Source organism: Lycium ferocissimum, chromosome 5 (assembly GCF_029784015.1).
Source record: "Lycium ferocissimum isolate CSIRO_LF1 chromosome 5, AGI_CSIRO_Lferr_CH_V1, whole genome shotgun sequence".
In the NCBI taxonomy this organism is placed as follows: domain Eukaryota; kingdom Viridiplantae; phylum Streptophyta; class Magnoliopsida; order Solanales; family Solanaceae; genus Lycium; species Lycium ferocissimum.
In genome coordinates, this window is record NC_081346.1 from 71908970 (window position 1) to 71916420 (window position 7451).

Consider the following 7451-nt stretch of genomic DNA (forward strand, 5'->3'; position numbering starts at 1 on the left):
CCTAGTAATCCTATATCATGGTTATGGTTTTACGTATCCCGTTTGTTTGATTTTGATTTTAATTTATCAGTTTTATGTTTTATTGCTTTTGAGAATATGAATTAGTGTAAATGGAACCGCTTCTAATATCATATCAAAAAAATCGAATTGAAAAAATTGAAACCGAACCGAACTTCAAAAAATCGAAACCAAAAGAACCGAACCGAATTAGTTTGGTTCGGTGTTCGGTGTCCACCTTCAAAGCATCGAAACCTAAAATTTGATAAACCGAACCGAAAACCGAATCCCATTTGGATGGTTGTTAGGTATATTGCATTGCATTGTTTTGTATTGTATCGTCTTGTGTATAAAAATACAATAGTTGGATTTTTTGTTGTTATAACGTGGCATGAAAGATAAACCTACAAGAATGGTCATTACAGATTTGTAATGATGGATTTAACAATACGATACAATAATTAAAGTAACAATCAAAATAAATATTGTATATAAACTAATAACACAATACAATACATTAGGTAACAACTATTCAAACAAGTTGTTCATCCCGTAAAGGGTTGAATAATGAATCGTTTTTCTTTCTTTTCATTTTATAATTACTTTATATGTTTAGGTTCGGGTTACATTTTGATTTCATTTGGTTGCACTCTTTTGAAATGTTTTAATTTAATAATTTGATGTGTCATTTCAAGTTCAACTTATTGGATCAATTCAACAGATACTCAACCCGACAACAGAGCGAAAGGTAATCAAAGATCAATCGTACCAAGAAGACATCAAAAAAAGAATCAAGCAAATATAGGAAGCAAGAATCAAACTTGTAACATTAATTAAAATAAACTTGAACTAGGAAAATACAATTTTAATGCTAATCTTAGGGCCCGTTTAGCCGTGAAATTTTCACTTTTTCCCGGAAAACGTTTTCACTTTATTTGGAAATCAACGTTTGGCTTGAAATTTTCAAATGCAACTTCAAGTTGTATTTGGAATTTGAAAAACACAAAAAAAAACTTGTTTTCACTTTTTTCACTTTCAATACATTCAAACAACCAAATATTCTCTACAAAAACTATGACCAAACACAACTCCATCTTCAACTCCAACTCCAAAATACCAAATAAGGTGAAAAATATTTGATTTTCATGGCCAAAAGCCAACTTAGTTTTTCTTACATAAGTACACTTACAGTGTACGATTAAAAATACAAGAAAATCCCTATAAAACTCAATTTTATATATGGTAATTTATAAGAATGATCTTGGAGACGGGTGATCTTAAACTTTGATTTCGCTTGCCCCATGGGGCAAAACTTCAGGTTTAACAAGCTTTAATTTTTAATTTTAAAGGTTTGCTCATGGAACAAACGAAAATTAAAAGTTTAAGATCACTGTGTTGTAAAATTATTCTAAAAGAGTTAGTACAATCAAAAGATGAAGCAAAAACAATAAAGAGATAAAGACACAAGAGATGAGAACTTTCTTATTCATCCAAGTATGTTCAAGTGTGTAGTACATCACATATCATACCCCTATTTATACTACTTCATGTAAAGGGTTACGATTGTCTTGAATATGTCATTAACCCCTTGAGAAGGTAGGGAAGAATACGGGGTTGTGGGAGATGAATGAGGGAGTAGTGGAGGTGTGGTATAACTACACATAATGGTGAAATAACTCCTAGAAGTTATGGACATCCACATTATTATCATATTTACAACACTCCCCCTTGGATGTCCGATAATGTGCCTCGTTAAAACCTCACTAAAAAAAAACCCTGTGAGAAAAATTATAGTGAAGGAAAAAGAGCACACATAACTTGTACTAGGCATTATTTTTTGCTTCGTTAAAAACCTTGTCAGGAAAACCCAATGGGACAAAATCTTGACCAAGGAAAAAAGAGTGCAGCGCGTATTTTCTCCCCTAATGAAAAGATTACTTTATTTGTCGGAGACGACGCATCTCAATCTTGTATATCAGCTTCTCAAATGTCGAGGTTAGTAATCTTTAGTGAACACATTCGTCAAATCATCAATCGAGCGTATTTGTTGAACACATATTTCACCTTTCTATTGAAGATGATGTTTAGAAAAGAACTTTGATGAAATGTGTTGTATATTGTCTCCTCTGTTATATCCTTCTTTAAATTGAGCTATATTGTTGAAATCTTCATTTCCAAATAAACATCATACTATTGCAAAATGTGCTGAATAATTGATCTCAGCTAGACACTCATCACTGACTTGCTTTGTAAGTAGCTATCACATGCAAATCGGTAACTCGCTTAAAGAACAAACTTCATGTAATAATAAAAATAATGCTCTGCATTTTACATAACCAACAATACCTTCATAATATTTGTTAGGATAAACAAATCTATATTAATAACTTCTTCTGCGGTATGCAATACAATATACTCATTATTATCACGAGGTCAACATGATGTTTAATTACATTTAGCGACATCACAATTATTGGGGTACTCAATGGAATCGCTTTAACCTATATAAAGATTTGTTGAAGCTTTATTTTCGTAAACCTTAAATGTTTCAAACCAATTTAAATCCCTACGGATTTTCTTTTATTGTTTGTATAACCATATTGACAACATTTAATCATACGCATTCAAAATTTTCATATATTGCCAGACTGATAGAAAACCCTATTGCATCCACCACAGAAGAATGCATACATCCATACAATAATGTCTGGACTTTTGCGAAAAACTTTATGCCACAAGGCACAAGCCGTATTTTATATTTACGGTTTTTATTCCCCATTTTACCTTTCGCACAAGAACCCATTTGTACCCCATCGACATTATACCTTGAGGTCCTTGGACTATAGGTCCAAAACATCACTTTTCCAAGTGAAACAAAATATACTTGAACTACGTATTTTATTTGGCCAATCATTATATCTGTCCACATCCTTTGACAGATTTGAATTCAAAATTCTCATCACCATTATAATGTTGAGCTCTACATTATTTTAAAGATACCGCCGACGGTCATTTGATATCGGTTCCAATGCGATATAAATTTTCAAGATCTCTTCATTTTCCATCATTTTCAGGTACCTGAACCTATCCCAAGGTTTGATGAAGTGTTATGTCTTGGTGCTCTTTAAAGAACTTGCCTCAATATATAACCGTTTTAATCATTTGCTCCTCTCGTTCATCTAGGAGTTTTATCTTTGGAACCGATCGATCTATCGCCATAGACTTTGTCCTTTAAAAACTTTAATTCTAACTGGAGCATTTGCGGCTGAAATATAATACTCACTTTTGGGTCAATAAATGTGTCTGGCAGTTAATTTGAATTATCTTTTCAACGAGGATCATACCAGTGATAATTCATTACATATACATTATTTTACAGCTGCTTATCATCCCTCCCCGTAATGTTAGGAAATCTAACATTTACCTCCCAACCTTATTTGGGGGCCCATCTTTGTACTTTGTGGTGGAGCACTAAAACCATATACCGCACATTTAAATTTCTAGAAGGAAATTATTTGGTTCCTGACCCTGAACCACTTGTAATAGGGGAACTTATTATCACTTGTTGGCTTGATGCGTACAAATGTCTGCTACATATTAAATAACATATCTCATCCCAAATTTCTTTTTAGGAGTTTTGTTCTCATAACCAATTGTTTAGCTATAATTGGAGGCATACAATTTCTGCTAAATCAACTTGGATATATACCAGCATTATCAACATAATTTCATAGTTTGGAACTGTGCTCTTCAAATAACAATTTAAGCAAACAATCTTGCAAAAACCAAATTGCAAGTTGATACCAAATGCATATGTGACTATAACATAGATGCATCTAATACTAAACTGGTCCACATGGTAGGTGATTGGGCCCTATATATATATATATATCACATTTTATACGTTCAAAAATCAGGAAATACAATCCCAACCTTAGTTGGTACAATAATTAATTTTTCATGAGAACACACAGCACAAGAGAATTCGTGAAGAATTTTCTATTTATTCAATATATAATAACCACATGAATTCTCAATTATTTTTGCATCATATTTGAACCGGGATGGCCAACCGGTCATGCCAACCTTCCATCATGCTTGTATTTATGTGTATAAATTCTAAGGAAAAACAGGAAACATTTCACATACATTTTGTTTACCCGCTATAGTTGTAGTAACATGAAGATATTAAACCTTCGCATAATTTATAGTCTCAATATAATTCATTTTCCGCCAGTGCCCTTAGAAACATAATTAGTTTCTTTTGAGACTTACTACAACACCAATATTATGAAAAAAAATTCTTCCACTGGGTAGTAACTCTTTAGCTCTTTCAGAGTTCCCAATTAATTTTGTACTACCAAATCTTTCATCACACCATTTGCATGGTGAACATCTCCTCTTAGAGAGAAAATTATTGTCATTATGGTCTATAGGTAAGACTTATTTCTTGCATTTACCCTTCGGTAATTAATGATAAGGCAACCACAATATCTATGACGAACTAAAAATATGTGGCCAATGACCATTTATTCCAAAATAAAACTTCATTATTTCTCTCAAACCTCCCGTAGAGGTGAGTTGTGGTATATATTCAACTATATATGAGCACGTCCTTATCCATAATTTTACACATTTCACTTTCAAAAATGGGCGCATTCATAATGCTTATCACAAGTCACATTCTTTTCAAGGAATGGACCATAATCATATATACGTGCTTCATAAACTTTCATTATAAACCCATTGTCTTTATCATATTCATACCTATACATCACTTAAAAAAAAAATAGTAAACATATGAAGAAGCCTAAGGAGTTCAACGTCTACTATATATACATCAAAAATAATTTTAATCTTGTAAAAACAAGTGTTTTTCCGCCGAGGGGGTTCGGATGAACACGCATAGCGTGGCGCCTAACGAGAGACTCACCTCGACATCACTTTGAAATTGTATTCCTTTCTTTTGATGGAGGATTTATAAAACTTATCAAATTTGGTCGCACGACAACCGCGTGCCCAATGACCTTTCATACCAAATTGATGACAAAAATTACCTTCACCTTTAGAAGGACCATTATGAAGACACATAATGTTCTTCCTCTTATATTACCACAATGATGATTAACATTATTTTTTCCTTTGCCACGTCCACGTTCATTCGTTTAACCACTTGTTTTCATTGAGACTTATTATGCACCTACCACATTCCCCTCACAGAATGGAGCATATCAAGTGGGATGTGCTTTACAATTTTTTCATCAAATACACATTATTTTATCTTAATCATCATTATATCATCAATATAGTGCATCGGGACTCAAACCTAACGTCTTATCCATATAAAGGCTTGTTAGGCCATAAATCGATGGGGCTCGAACTCAACATTTTATCATCATGGTGCATCGAGACTCCAACCCGATGTCATACCCTTTTGGTGCAATGGAACTTGAATCCACCGCCTTACCCTTAACAAGTGGCATAAGAGGCCAAAGTATGATGAGACTCAACCACGAGCCTTCAAAGTATTGCCCCTTCATTGCATACATAAGCCAATTAAAAGATGAAATATCAGACGAATCCAATATACCTTTCTTCATTCATCTCAACTCACTAATCAGAACCAAGTAATTGTATGAAAGTACATCCAAGTTAGTGTGATATCATATAAAAAACTTATTATAAGTTAGATCAATTTGTTAACTTGGAACCGTATAAGTAAAGAAGAAATAATGCCTAATCTGATAAAATAAGCAAACTGACTTCTTTGAACAATGATATATTTATTATATTCTCCAAAAATGGCTAACCAACTCATCGAATCAGATAAATTGTTGAACGGATAATAACATAGTTTCAACACTCAAGGAGATAAACCACATGTGCTCATTAGGAAATTAACTTTATTTATGCCATGGTTATTAAAGCTGGGAAGATAATTTTCTAACTGTTCACCAGATTTTAGTGCCTTAAAAATCAAGGCTACTGTCTTGTATATATCAAATCATTATATTACACACAAGGATTAGTCATAATTACATGGCAGAGACATCACTATAATATTTCTAACTAGAATATGTTATCCTAATATACTGTTTGGTATGAAGCACGTAATAGTAATTGCATAGATCATCTTTGCCTAAGATTAATTAACCTAGTGAATCATTTACAAATTAGTAGAACATCCATCCTCCCGTGATCGAAACTTAACAAACTGACATTAAATGTAAAAACTTTTCAATCTACCAGACGAATATATTTTATATCAATATTAAGAGGTGGTCAGATCGCATACCAGAAGCGGTGAGGCTCAAACTAGAAGGAAAATAAAACCTTACGAGACGTACAATAGGCAAAGTGATAGGATCGTTAGGCAAAATTGAGCAAACTCGTGCTGATAACGTATTGTAAAATCATTCTAAAAGAGGTAGTACAATTTATCACAAGATGAAGCAAGAACAATAAAGAGATGGGAGGTTTCTTATTCATCCAAAAGATGTTCAAGTGTGTAGTAAAAGGGCCTAAAATACCCTCAAACTATTAGAATTGGTACCAAAATACCCTCCATTTCACCTTTGAACCCTCAAATACCCCTGACGTCCACCTATGAGGTCTAATATACCCCTGCTGTCTACCTATGGGGTCTAATATACCCTTATTTCTAACAATCCCATCTCATTTATGACATGTCAAAGATTTAATTGGTTATCCCATATAATTAACTAATGTAATTAATTTTAAACTATGTTGACCGGATCCCAACCCACCTACCCGGCAAATCCGACCCGCCCCAAATTAAATAAGGTTAAAAACAAAGCAATTTTATCAAATTATCACCTATTTCTGTTTGAAACAATAAAAATTACGGTACGCTAATGCTTAATTCAAGCACTAATACCAGGCTGCATAATAGTTTATCCACTGTTCGCTCAGTTATTCTCATCCAACTAATAACCCTCATATAACCTTCTAAAAGGAAAAGTAATTTAACAAAAACCAAAAGAAAAGGAAAAAATAGTTAAAATTAGCAAAAAAAATAAAATAAAACCAGTATGCAACGAATGATGGGTAAGCATTTCCTTTCGCACCTACCAGGAAATACTTATGGTATACTTGTGGTGGGTCGGGTTTGACAAGGTGGGTTGGGATCCGGTCAACATAGTTTAAAATTAATTAGATTAGTTAATTATAAGGGGTAACCAATTAAATTTTGTCATGCCACATCATAAAATGAGATTTAATTATTAGAAATAAGGCAGATAGACCCTATAGGTGGACGATGAGGTATATTAGACCCCATAGGTGGACGTCGTATTTGGGTCAAAGTGATTGAGGGTATTTTTGTACCAATTCTAATAGTTCGAGGTATTTTAGGCCCTTTTCCGTTTATACTACTTCATAGAGGGGGTTACAAGATTGTCTTGAATATGTCATTAACCCCTTGAGAAGGTGGG